The sequence below is a fragment of the Melospiza melodia genome, chromosome 1 (assembly GCF_035770615.1).
Source record: "Melospiza melodia melodia isolate bMelMel2 chromosome 1, bMelMel2.pri, whole genome shotgun sequence".
Lineage (NCBI taxonomy): Eukaryota > Metazoa > Chordata > Aves > Passeriformes > Passerellidae > Melospiza > Melospiza melodia.
The window spans coordinates 5,546,194-5,560,663 of NC_086194.1; positions in this window are offsets into that span (position 1 = coordinate 5,546,194).

The following is a 14,470-nucleotide window of genomic DNA, read 5'->3' on the forward strand; positions in this document are numbered from 1 at the left end:
GCCAGGTTTCAATCCCTGTCTCAAGCAAGTCACCTTCATGTCAGCATCCAAACGCTCTGGGCCATAACCCGAGCAGGGAGCACATAACCAGCGACATCAGGTGCTACTTAGAAAGCATTTTGTTCCCAATTAAAGCCAAAATATGTGCTAAGAGCTGCCGAGGGAAAGTGCAGAGCATCTGATTTCCCTCTTTTGCTAACACACTCGAGGAAGAGGTGGCAGGTTTGTGGAAATGGTGCAATTTGCAGTCAAGCCATGAATAGGAATTGGAAGGGAGGAGACAAACAAGAAATGTACTGCATGGATGTCCTCCAGTGATGCTGGAGCTTATACAAACCAATTAGACCCTCATCAAAGAGCTGCCCTATCCCTATCACCATACTTTTTATTTCCTAACAGCTAGGTGGTTCGTGTTTTAGTATTTTTTTTATTTCTTTCTCTTTAATTTTCCTGGGGGAAAATGTACCTGAAGAGCTAGGCAATTGCTTCTCTGTTCTCTCACATGATTTTACCATGAGGTAAATTTATGGGTGTCAAATAAGTTGCTCCTTATGCCAATGTCACAGAAATACAAGTGTGTGGGAGGGCTGGTGGCTTCTGCTTAGTGGAGTTGCCAAGGATTGTGCTAATTAGCAATTGGAAAGACTTATATTTTAGAGGTGTGGAGTGATCTAGGGAGGCAAGTTGAGGCTTGTCTAAAAACTGGTAAAGGCTGTTCTACATGGACCAGCTGCAAAGGGACTTTGGGCTTTTTGAGAGACCTCCAAAAATTTGTCAGGTTTAAGTACAAATGTGTGCATCACTCAGCCCTGCCATGAGTGAACTGAGCTTGTAAGGGCTCTGACTGCATCTCCAGCTGCTACCTGACCTTAGGGATTGGAAGCTGACAGAAACTGCTTTATGTTGTGCTCCCTACACAGCTCTGGGCTCCTGCTAGCCCCAGTGTCTGTCTCAGGGCTGGGCTGTCCATTGTTTTACCCCTTGTGGTTATTTACAGTGGTGAAAAGAGGAAGCAAATGACAGGTGAATGCAGCAGAGACAGAAAGAGGCTGAGACAGACCTTTGGGTGATGGGAAGGAAGTTTTTCACCCAGCTGCTGTGTCTGTGCCAGTGGTCAGTTGAAGTGAATATATTGTATATCCCATGTGTGAGTTGGAGCTTTACCTGCCGCTGAGCTGCCTCATTCTTTCCTATACCTCACACATAACAAGAGAAAGCTGTTTTGCCTTGCTGTAGCCCCAACAGCACCCCATGGGGGTCTCTGAGATGGGAACATGTTGAGGAACCTTCTTTTTTATAAAGGCCCTGCATCCCTGTGGCATCCCTCCCTGCAGTGCTCACATATCCAGAGCTAGAATTGCTGAGCTGTGGCAGCTCTGACTGCTTGACATCTAAATAAACCCATCCCAGGAGCCACAGCAGCACCAGCACTGGAGAAGGTGTTTCTCTTTAGGAAGGGCAGCTCATCCAGGGTCCAGCAGCTCCAGCACAAGGGAATTCCCTGGCCATGCACATTGTCTGATGTTGGGGGGAAAGCTGGAGACCGGCTGAAATGACAGAGCCTGAGGGAACACAGTGCATCATCCAACACGTCCCCAGCTGCCAGAGCCATGGGAAAGGCCTTTTCCAGAGAAATAGCTGCTGATCCCAGCTCAGGGAGCTCTCCTGAGCTCAACAGGCTGGAGTCTGGAGCCCAGAGCAAACCAGCAGCAGATTTGAGGTGAGGGGTTCTGCAGGGAAGGTGATGGGGGCAGAGAGAGCAGGTTGGGAACATCTCCATCATCACAGCTGAATCCAGAAGGAGATGCATGTTGACAGCCCCAGTGTCTAGCTTTCGACATCTGATTTGGCAAATTTGGGCCTGTGCAAATAACTCAGAGCAGATGTGTCAAATGGTTTTTATTTCCTAGAATTAACACTACATACAGGAGTACTGAAGGAAGTGGCCTGCACATCCCTGCTGTGGGAGTCCCCTGACCTTCTCATACCTTCTCTTTACCATTCCCTGACCAGATACAGCTTTCACTTGCACTAGGATAAATAAGATTGGCTGCAGCCACAGGAGAATCAAGGAGGACCAGCTCTTTTCACACCATTTGCTGTGTGCACACAGATAATGAGTTTGCTTGTTGCTTGTTTTTAGCTTCCTAAAAACAAGTTTTAGCTGCAAGTCCTTCCAACACAGGGGATCACCCCGTGACACCACATCTCCCCTGATTTCCTCTGGAACAGAAACGCTTTTGAGATCCCATTTATAACTCTGTTCACACAAAATGTGACAGTTTTAGCTGCATTGGAAGAGCAGCCTGACCCTGGCAGCCGCTCGCACTGTGATCAGAATAGTTATCAGTCAAACCCTGGTATGTGATGTCTGGTGGCACTGAGGATGAATCTGCTCTTGCAAGGATGTGATCCACGCAGTGAGAAGAACTGAAGCCCCACAGAAACAGACAGGTGGAGGAGGAATTGTCTCCAAGTCAGGCACAAGTCTGAGCTAGCCATCCTGGACTCCCCAGATGGTCCACAGGGAAAAACAGGTTCTTTCAGGGAGTGACTCATCTTGTACTAAAATAGGTCAGAGGAACTGCTCTCCACAGGCTGTAAAGGGAACCCAGGGGGGCCTAGTTCAGATTCAAGCAACTTATTTTCACTTGTCCAGCGTTTGTTGCTGTGAGTCGCAGCCAAGCTGTACAAACTTTTCTGGAATCAGTGAAAGTCCTGTCAAAGGGCTTTGGACCTGACACTTCACAGTCTGAGTCAGACTCTGCATTTCCCAGAAAATCCCTGGGCTTAAAGAACTGGTCAGGGTTGAGTTAGAAGGAAAACATGCACCTTAACCCTGTGTTCTAGAAAATAACAACATCCAAACCGGGAAATTATGCCTTTTATTTTAAAAACTTGAGCAGCATAAAACACCGCAGAGTTGGGCGCCGGCATGGCACATTTTTCCCCCTGTTATCTTTCCAGTGAAAATGAGGCCACACTTTTCACTGTCACAATTCCTGGGACTCTCATCACCTCTCAGCCTGATGCCTTCTCCTTCCTCTGGATTTTCCCCTTGATCTGAAGCATGTTGAAGTCAATGAAAATCGACGATGCTCGTAAGACGCGCCAGAATCCCTCGCTGGGAGAAGGCACCAGATTTCTTGCTAACTCCTCCCTTCACCCTCTCTCAGCAGAAGCTGATGACAGGATTATTTTTTATCAAGATGCAGATACTACACACAACCAGCACAAAAGATCAGTGATTAGCTTTTGAATAAGCAGCCAAGGTTGCTTTTTCCTGACCTTATCAATCTGGTATTGAATTTTGAGGGCGTTTTAGTGAGTGGGTTTTCTCGGGAAGCTGAAATCCTTCCCTGTAACTCTCACACAAAGTTCCTGCAAACTTCACTGGAATTAGTTTCTCATTCAAGTTAAACCAGAGAGCTGTCCATGACTTGTCTGAGTTCAGGAAGGCCTTCAGGTTGCCAGGGATTTCCTTTTCCTTCCTTTGCCTCACATTTCGACACAGCCCATAAAATGAGAACAAGTTATTTCCTGTGTAGTAGAGCAGGAACAAAAATATCCAAATGCACGTGGCTGCCTACCTACAAGCTACAAGTCTGAGCTTCCATGGGAGATCCAGGGTGTAATTCTACTGCTTAAAGGCAGACATCTGGTCCTGTCTGAGATGCCTGAGGGCATCTCAAATGTGTGCACAGGGCTGGCAGGTACAACACAGGAACTGCAGGAAATTCTTCTAGAAATCCCCACCATTTGGTAATCAAACTCCAGAGCCCAAATAACCCCTTTTTTTTTTTTTTTTCTCTTTTCAGCCTCAGCAAATGATGGTTCATCTAGGCAACCAAAATGCAGTTTGGGCATTTTGTGATAGGTCTTGAGTACCTGGTGATCCTGTGAAACCACAGATCTGTGCAAGAAGCAAGAGATCCGTCTCCCTTTTACATTCTTCTTGAAAGAAACTTTCTAACTTACTACTGAACTACTCAGACATCAGTTTCATTAACCTGCAAGGGAAAAAGGGAATTTTTTCCTTTCCATGTGTCCCTCCAGTGCTGTTCCACTGACTGAACAGGATACTTTTAAAATCAACATCTCCTCGGGGCTGAAGATCTAGAAGTCCACAGCCTGCTTTGGGTCTGCACACCTTGGACCCTCCTTGCAGTTCCTGTGGCCTTTTCATCACTAAAAACCCACCAAGTCCACATCTGTCAACCTGCAAGGGTTTGGACCAAGAGCAAGGGGCATTTTGGAAAGCTGGCCCATGTAAAATGTTGTGTTGGAAGCCAAACTCCACAAATTCCTCCCTGTTGTTCTGACTGGACCAGTGCTGAAGGACTGAGCAGAGGGACCACTGCAAATGGGAGCAATGAAGCTCATGGGCCTCAGGGTGAGGCATTTTGGCACAGAGAAAATTATTCCACATGTTCATCCCTCTGCTTTGCACCTTCTGACCTGCAGTGTTCCTGACAGCATCCTTCATGTGCTGTCACTGCTGCATGGCTGCAGGTCCTTCCTCTGGCAGAAGCAGACACGGGAACTAGAGCTGGGATGAGCACTTTTAACAACATTTGGTGATCTTCTCACCTACTTTAGCCCTAAAACTGCAAAGCAGCAGGAGCACCATATTCATTCAGGCCAGGCTTTGCCTCCTGGTCACTTGGGGAATCCAGGTGTTTTGCAGAAGGCAGTGAAAGCATTGTGGGATCCCCGGGGAGGAAATCCCAGCAGGTCTGGGTGAAGCACATGGATCCCAATCCCTGCTTGCAGGCAGAGGTGAAGATGAGCACTTGGCTCTCCAATCTTCTTGAGGGAGAAGCACAGAAGTAGCCCCAGCAGGGTAGTGAAGGGAGTCCTGGCACATCATACAAAGGAGAGCAGAGTGAATTAAACATGAAAAAGTCATGCTGTGGATATAGAAAATAGCCAGGGGAGGGTTTACTTTGCCAGTCAACAGGTCTTGTCTGCACATTCTGCTTTTATTCAGTGTGGAGGAGCTTCCCAGAGAGTCCCTGCTCCTGTCTCCTGTGAGCAAGGAGTTCAGTGGGAAGCAGAGCATTTATTTTTAGCTTTGTGCAGCAATTAGGCAATGGTGTGGTGGGGGGGATGTTCTCAGAAAGAAAATTTTTGACAGTTTCTTTAAAAAGATAAGATCTATCCCATTTCAGTAGGGGATAATAGCTAGCACAGAAAACCACAGGGGGATTTTTGCTGAGTGTCTTGTTCTTGTGAAAGTCGCCTACTGACACCCTTGGATTTTGGCCAAGTGTCTACCTGAACAACAAGAACCTTCTTCCAAACTGCCTATCCACCCCAGGCAGGTACATTCCTTCCAGTCCCCAGGGATTGGCAGACAGGTATTTCCTGGGCCTGGCTGTGATTCCCCCAGTTCCATCTCCTGCCACCTGGAATTCTCCACCCCACCCCTCCAGCTGCTGATGGGGTCCTGTGGCCTCCTTGAGCAGCTTCAGACAGAAGCAGAGCCTTTGCCACAGCTGGGGGGTCTCACACAAAGCTCAGCAGAGCCATCCACTCCGTGACCTTGGGGAGGGACTGGTAACACCAGGGAAGGAAGGAAGGCAATTGTCTTGCACTGGCACAGCTGCTCGCTCAGGGAACATCTATTCAGGCTTAGGAGCAAACAGATGGTTTGCTCCCACTGGCAAACCCATTCTTTCTTTTCCTTCTGACACTGCCCAAAGGGGTCACAGCAAGAATGGCCATTCCCTGCGTCTCTAATATATGTACATTGTCCTCCCTGTCCCACGCAGAGCAGAAGTGCCCAAAGTCAGATGGATAACAAAGCTTCTTGACCTATGGGATGAGTAAAAAGCGCAGCTTTCCCCGTTCTGCTCTTGCAGTTCCTGGCTGCTCCCCTGCAAGGCCGTGCACCAGGGGAAATGGGAGGCTGGTGACAGAGCCAGGGACTGAATCGTGTTTCAGCAGCTTGGGCACATCCGTGTGGTCTAAGCCAAGAGGAATGCAAACGGCTCAGCGATGAACAACTGCTGCAGCAGCCCACAGCCAAAAGGAGACACTCAGGGGCATGCCAGGCACTGACCCAGCCTGCCGTGGAGGGAGCTGTCAGATTGTGTTATCACAGGGCCAAAGCTACACCTTCCACTCTCGGGAAATAAATGTCCCTGCTGCTTTGGCGTGGTGGTTGTAGAGAGGCAAGACATCATTACCCGGCAATTATGTTCTATCTCCCTGACGTTATCTCTTAATTGCACATTTGCAAGTGCTTCTACTTGCTGGGTGGTTGCAAGGAGGGAAGGTGAAGTGGGGTTGCCTGTCTGGGAGATACCCAAGGGACCTACACCACTGCTAATTTTTAAGATATAACAATACAGTTGCACTTCTGGACCAGTTAATGGTTATCCCTGCCTTTTCCCTGAAGAGAATTTCAAAGGGTACAATTGGGGCAGACCTGCTCATCCAGGACTTTATCAAAACCCTCACAGTGACAAGGGTGATCAGATACACCTTGAAAACATAACTTTTTTTAAGAAGAATCATAAGAACAGCCATTCAGCACACAGACATTGCTATCTCCTTCCCTTTCTTCAGGATTTTGTCCCAATCCATGGCCATCCAGGAACATCTGGTCCATCATTACATTGCACAACACCACTGCTCGCTGCTTGACGTCGCCTGCAGGAACAGAACTCGGAACCACCCATCCTCAAAGCCATCTGACACACCAGCAGAAGCATTGTCACTGCTGGCTGCCAGAACACGGCATATGACACATTTTCAGGGCTGTCTCTTCCCAATGTACGGCAGCAACACTCACAAACATCTGCCTGTGCGTTACGGCATGGCTGAGTTTTAAGGACTGGGCCTTGGATCTTGAAAGACAGCTTGGCACATAGATGTGAGGAAATCATCCAGGAATTAGGTTTCTGGGTAGTTCAGCTGATGTGTGTGTCTCTTCCTCAATTCCAAGGTCTGTGCTCTCTCTGCTAGACTTTGCCACCTCTCCATTTTTTCAGAAGGTATTTTAGGCCTGGAGCCACAGTTTCTTTTTAGGACATTGGAATGCTCTCCATAGGAATTAATTTTAATTTTTCTAAGTCTTGCAATTAGCTGGGTGTCTTCAGCTTTGGTTAACTCCAAATTCTGATGGGTTGTGCTTTGAGATTTCTGTCATTGACGTAGTGACATTGGTACAAACCCATAGTGTAGGTGTTTGGCTAAAGCTGGACCTCGTTCACATGGGACAATCTTTTCCAAACACTCCGAGTCTGAGGCCAGTGTTGTTGGGGTGACAGAGGAGAACTCCAGAATCACCACCCTGAGCACCAATAACAAAACTGAGATGTGTTTGTCTGTCCTTGGCTCTCACAAGACTGAGCACCAAGATGACCTTGGCTCTGGGGCCTGAGGTACCTCTGCTTACAGACTCTCCTGGTACTGGAGCCACCAAGAGATAGGGACATGTCACACCAGAGGGATGAGCTTGATTGAAACCACTACTGATGTGGCAAAGGCTGAGAGCTACACGAGGGGCTGCCACTGTCAATGCTACGTGCTTCTGATGTTAACAGTGTTATTTTAATTAAACTTTTGGTGGCTTAGACAGTTGGTGATCTTTTCAACCGCTTTTTGACTTGAAAACTGAGGTGAGAGCCACACACAGGCTCAGAAGGAGTGATCTGACTTCAGTTCTCTGGTGGGACATTGCCTGATGCTTCTGACCTGGTGGATAACTGGTGTGGTCACCCACCTTTCCATGTTTCACTGCTGCTTAAAACCTCTCTGAGATGATAAAAAGCCTTTTCAGCTCAATTTTTTTGTTGTTTTGTTTTCCTTCATGCATTTGAAAAGTGCATGCGTTTGAAAAATTATGCTCAGGATTTTTTCCACTGTGGTGCTATTGGGAATCTGGTCACTGCAGAGTCCCTGGGTGTCAGAACCCAGGACATTCCTCTGACTGCCCTGGATGGCTTAAGACCCTGACAGGGGGCTCACAGACCTTGGCATGGAGTCAAAGACACCTGTGCCTTTGATTTTAACCCACAGGAAAAGTTACCAACTTTGTGCAAAGATTTACAAGCCATAAGGGTTTGAGTAGAATGTTAGTGAATTTATCACAGGGTGAAAAAGTAGAATTTTGAGGATTTAGAATGGGGGTTCAAGAGGCAAGATGGAGGAATCTGGGCATGTCCTGTCCTTCTTCTTGTCCTCCATCCTCTGCTGTGATGGTGACACTTCTGGATTGGATTAAAGTAGAGACAGACTGTCTAACATAGGTGATAGGTATTGGAAAATTATTGGTATGTGATAGGTATTGGAAAAGTAAAGTACACAGAATTTTTAGTATAAAAAAGCTAACACCACCCCAAGGGCGGTCAGTGTGCCACAACCTGACCTGCTGGACAGATCTCAGCAGGTCACAGAAAGAATGTCACAGATAAGAGAAAATAAACAGCCTTGAAAACCATAGCTGAGGAATCCCAACTTCTTCTTCAAGCACAAGGCTGGGAAAAAAAAAGACTTTTTAATACCTCGGGAGCCATTTCAGCAACAACAAACCCGAGACCTGGGCCCATGTCAGCGCCTCGTCACAACCTGGAATGTTTTCTGCCAGGAATGATGAGATGCGACAGTTCCCATTGAAGGGTATTCCTCCCAGATCGTTCCAGTTTCCAAGGTCCCGGGCTTTGAAGATAAACTTGTTGCTTGTTTGGTTTCCTAGCAACTCATGCTCCGCGGCAGAAATGCATTCCTCAGACCCCGGGCTCGACCTCGGTGATGCTTGGAGCCGAGATGGGCTCTGCTCTGCCCCGGTGAGAGCAGCTGCCTGAAAACACAGGACTGGAGTGGGAGAGCTGGGGCTGGAGCAAACCCTCTGGTCAGATCTGGTCTCCCCCAGTCACTGTTGCCCAATAGAATTGTCATTTTAAGTTAAAACAATCCATCTGGCCAGCTGGGAAGGTGGAGGTAGCTTGCGTTTGCTGGGTGTCCAGGTTCTTCCCAGGGAGTTTGGCCCTGATGCCACAAAGTGGCTAAACTGATAATCCAGAGTCAAACATCACAGTCTTTCCTGGAGCTTTACCTTCAGATGAGAAGCCCAAGGATCCAATTTTCCATGAAACATGGTGAGACAAATTATCACCCTCAGTGAGACCCCTCAGGGGTGAATACAGAGGAAAAAAAGCAGATTTGGTCACCTGAAAGGCACATGAGTCTTAGCCTTGGTATTTTTTATTGAGCTGTTGAAAAGAACAAAGGGCAAACCCACCCTAATCTGCACATTGCCTAGTTATCAATATTTATTTCATGATTTCTTCTCGTTATTAGAAGCTTAGCTCCACTGCAACTTTTAGCTTAGGTGCTTCAGCTCCAATATCCCAAGGAAAACTTCAAACTCAGATTTAGTTTCACAGGTCTGCATCAAGGTGAGTGAAGGGCAGATCTAAAAGATACTGAGTTTGATTCTTTGTATCTCACTTGATCAGAGATTTTTGCAGGCATTTCTCGCTGGTTGCCCGATGGGAAAAGATCTCCCTTCCACTTGTGTCCCAGTCAAGAAAGCAAAAGATGATCAGATCTCCAACTCACCAGAATAATGGACAATCCTGTGCCAAAGCCACTGTCACCTAAGTAGCTGCAGCATGGAATAAAAAAGTCTCTTACTTTTTAGACACGGAGGGCACTGCTAAATACCAATGAGGTCTTGATCTTGGGGCTCAACAGGGTCTTCTGAAGTCCAATATTACACTTTTATACAGCCACCTTTTCTGAATTTCTCTAATTTAATCAGAGCTGTCAATGACCATGAGAAGATTTTTGTCCTATTTCAGTTAACTCAGGGCATTCTTTCCTGGGGATAATCTTTAGTGAATATAACACTGCACTGTGGTCCAGGGAGCAAACTGAATGTATTGTTCAGATTGAATTATAGCATATTACTGTCAAGGGTATTCCTTCAAAAAGCTGACACCTTCTAATTACATCTGTGAGACTCTGAGAAAAATGGTATCCCAGGGAAAAAAAAAATTGCTTGGCACCCACTTTGTTAGTTTTAGCCTGATGTTCATTTCTAGCCATTCATATAGGGCTGAGTCATACAAGAGAAGCCTGTAAGGGAATCACAAACAATCTGTCTGGCTTGAGGAAATTGGGAGCCATTTCAAGTGTGCATTGCCTCACTCCATAGTTAGTGGCAGGGGCTATTAGAGACTCTGGAGACTCTGAAAATAGAGAGGGCATTTTTCTACCGGAATAGTTCTGCAGATAGACTGGAGATGGGACAAAAATAAGTTTTGTGAGAGAAAAACCATCCCAGGCAGAGCCAGAATCAGATGCACCATCGGAATCGGATGCAGTCATCCCTCACCTGCCCAGGGCATCTCTAAATCTCAGCTGACAATCTTTTCCTTCTGTCTTTAGGCAACATTTTTCACCTCCCCTGAGCTAGTTTGAAACCTTTCATTCCATTCTGCCTGCTCTTCCAAGAATGTGGTGCGACAAGTGGAAACTCATCTCCACATGGGGGAAGAGGCAGGCGGGAAGAGGGGGGGAGCACTGTGTGAATATTAAAACATTTGCAGTGTGAAATGAGTTATGAGCAGCCACAGCACACCTCGGGCTAGCAGCATGGTGCCAGGGCTGTGCTGGCACAGGGGGCGTCCCAGAAGGGCTGGCAGCAGTGCTTGGGGGCTCAGTGCATGCCCTGGGCTCTGCAGGAGCTGGTCCAGAACTGAGATGCTTTGGCTGAAGATGCACAAATCCCCTGTGTGGTGCAAACCTGCTGGTGCAGGAAGCTGGTTCTCCCCATACTGGTGAGGCTGGTGTATGCCTGGAGGCAGCATTACAATCCCATTTAAATATTCATTCACTTTGTGTGCCTGCTCTGATTTACCCAGGTTTGCTAAGGGACCTTCTTACTTCCTGGCCCGAATTGCTCTGTGTGGTGCTGAAAAGTTTTTATCCTTCCAGTGCCATTTAGTGGTGGAGCTGCAAAGCTTTGGCCGTGCTCTGGTGGCCCATGGGGACCCAGGATGTCTGTCCCCCTTGGCTGCAGAGAGGCAGGGAAGAGGTCAGGTCTGAGCAAAGCACCTTGTTCCTGCTCCTCGTGCTGATAAGGTACCAGAAAGGTTGTGCAAGCCCTATCAGAAGATGAGAATGTGCCTGAGGCTGTGGGCTTGGTGAGCTCAGAGTAAAATAGTTACTGGCTGATGAGTAGGACACGGGGTAGTTAAAGCCTTGGAGGTTTCTAAGGGGTTTTGGGCAAACAGAAGGGGGTGAAATGCAGTGGATGTCCAAGGCAGGGAGCATCACTGCTGCATTAGTATGGAAAAGGGACACAGAATACATCCAGGAAACGGGAATGAAGAAAAGTGACCCTGGCAAGTGCTGTTATTCCCTGGAACCTGTGTCTCAGCTTCTCACACTGCAGTACTTCAAATGGTCTTTGGCTAAGTCACAGGAGAGTGGCTTGCTCCAGGGCCTGAATTATCAGTACATTTCACATCTTGGTCTTGGAGACCTCACAACTCTAACCCTGAATCTATTACCCTAAGCACAGATAAAAGAGCCTGAGATTTGTGGTATGAGAAACCTGACGTGCTGTAGGGAAGCCAGATGAATCCAGTGTGTGGAACAAACTTGGAATGCTCAGCTTCAGAGGAACTATAAAGTGGAGGGGGGAAACCAGGAATGTGCTCAGAGAACTCAACCAGGAGAGAGGCCACTGCTGTAGTGAAGCATCTTCTCCAGGGATGGCTTTGCCAAATATGAGATTTTGGGAAGGAGCTGTGGGTGTCCCAGAAAAGCACATTTCTTACTGTCTGCAGGCAGCACCAGCACACCTCCCTATCCAGGAGTTCCTCCAGCATCACTGCAGATTCCTGAGAGGGGTATCCAAAGGGACAACCAGACCAGGGTGCCTCAGTTTCCCAACTGACCTTTTTCAGGGGCTTGATCCCTGCTCATGGTCAGTGCCAGGTCAGAGCAAACAACTCTCATTGCACTGATGGATTTGCTTTATATTTCACCTCCTGGCCCACTTTCTCATGCCGTGTCTGTCTGAGAAGACACAATGTCCCTGGAGTGTGCAATGGCTGTGAACTTGGTTTTAGGCTCCCCTGGGCACAGCAGTTCTCACCTGATGGCTGTGTTGGTCCTGCCTGACCATGGAGCTGTGTTTCTCCTAGATGACTTTATCACAGATGAAGGTGAGAGCTGTCTGCTTTTTGAACACAAGGGGACGATTCAGATCTTTTGTGAGGGATGATCAACCACAGTAAATAAAGTCGCTGCTTGTGGGAGTAACAATTAAAACCCATTATAACCTGCTTAACTAGTCAGGGACTCAAGTGCCTGGAAGAACTTGCTCTGTCCTCCCTGAGTGCTGTTTTGCTTGGCCCATTTGCCTGATTTGGGAAAAAGATTGTGTTCTGAGGGGGTTGGCTTGAAATTCCTGCTCTCATGACCGGGGCAGTTTCTCAGTTCCTAAGGATGACTGATATCACAGACAAAAATAAAAGTTTCCCAAGTGATCCTTCAGCATTGAGTATTTTGATTCATGGTACATGCAACACCTCATGTTCAGGACAGACAACACATCACAAATTAAACCAAACTATGTTTCAGATCAACCTCTGAATTTTACCAAACTGCCACTCTGATGTTTTCAGTGGAGTCTCACCTGGAGGACAGATGAGTTGGTGTTACAGGTAATTGGTGTGGAGGTAATTGCACGGGATTCTTGCTGGCTCAAGGTTTGGAGAAGGGAAAACAGGGGCAGAGAGCCCATGTCTACATGGAAAAGGCAGGGTCTGAGCTGCTGGGGCCTGTGAGTTGGTGACTCATGACTGATTAATGAGTGTGAGCCATGGAAACTCTCTGATTGCCACCAGTGCCAGGCAGGAACACTCAAGAGCCACCTCTGCCTTATTTTCTCCTCCTTTTTTCTAGAAAAGTGCACACATGGCAGGGCTTATCTCCACTGATTATTGCTCTTCTTTCAAGAACTATAAGAAAAGAAGAGCCATGTCTTTTCCCCTCCCTCTCTCTTTTCAGGAGACCTGCTCATGGCCACGTTTTTTGCATGCTTTCCAGATACCATCAGAAAGGAATGGCTTTTCCCAGGTCTTTCGTGCAGCTCAAGGCATTTCTTTGGCTTTTGTGGCTTCTTTGTGTGTTGCAGTGCTTTTATTTGGGGCAGCACTGAGACAGGTGGGGTGTCAGTCATAGTTTGCCAAAGCCAAGTGTCCCATTGAGTTCATGTGTTTATGGCATGGCCATAAACATAAAAATGGGAGCTGGGATTTGATGTGCCCAAATATGTGCCCATGGGCTGCAGGGTGACCACATCCCACTTGTCTGGGATTTGGGGATGCCTAGGAATTCTGTCCAAATGGGCAAAGTCCTCATATTTCACAGGGATGGGAATTTAAGAAGGAGAAAGGGGACACATCATGAGAAACTTCTCTACCAAGGACAAAGCTGCCCATGATGTCCTGGCTAAGAATGATCCAGATCTTTTGTATAGCTGGGTAAGCGGGGAAAAAACTGCCCTCAGCACCTGTCCAGGATGGGTGGTGAGGCACTGGAACAGCTTGCCCAGAGAAGTTGTGGATGTCCTTTGCTGGAAGTGCTCAAGGCCAGGCTGGATGGTCCTCTTGAGCTACCTGGTTTAGTGAAAGGAGTTAGACCTACATGATCCCTTCCAACCCAAGCCATTGTGGTTCTCTGACAGGTGCCAGTGTGTCCATCCATGTTCCCTGGCCACCATACACACAAAGACAGGTTTTTTACTTTTCTGTGCTCTCCAGAACTCCAAGACAAAACAGGAGAGGTGCATTTAAGTGTTACACCCTCTGTCTGCCACAGTCAGGCCAGCAGTCATTTTCTCCCTGCTCCTGGAGGAGGGACTGAAGTTTTCAGGGAGGAAAATGCCATCAAACAAAATGTGAAATACATGTGTTGGAGATAAAATAATGGATATTCTTGAGTGAGATATCAGTGTTTATTTTGCTGCAGGAGGTGCTCACTAGAGGTCTGGTTTGCCTTCCCTCTCCTCTCTGTGCTCTCAGTAGCACCTCTGATTTATCCTGGATGACAAAACTCTCATCTTCCTTCCTCTTCATCACATAAGATGTCACCCTCAAAGAAGGATGGGTTGCAGGACTAAAGCTGAGGAATTGGTGAGTCTTTCTGCTGGGCTCTTGTTCCCCCTTGCCAAGATGGAGCTGGCAGCCAACCAGACAAGTGTGGGGAGGAAATGGAGAGAAGAGAGGTTTGTGTTGCTCTGTGATGTGAGATGGGACAGGCCTGGACCCACAACGTGACCGGTTTTGTCCAGCACAGTGACGTGATCAGTGCCCCACTGGTGACACCACATGTCCCTTTGGCCACCCGTGGGGGACACCACAGAGGTGGTGGCAGGGCCATCCTTGCTCACCCACATTTACCCAATCCCTTCTCTCCCTGGCTTCATCTCTGGGCTCACAAA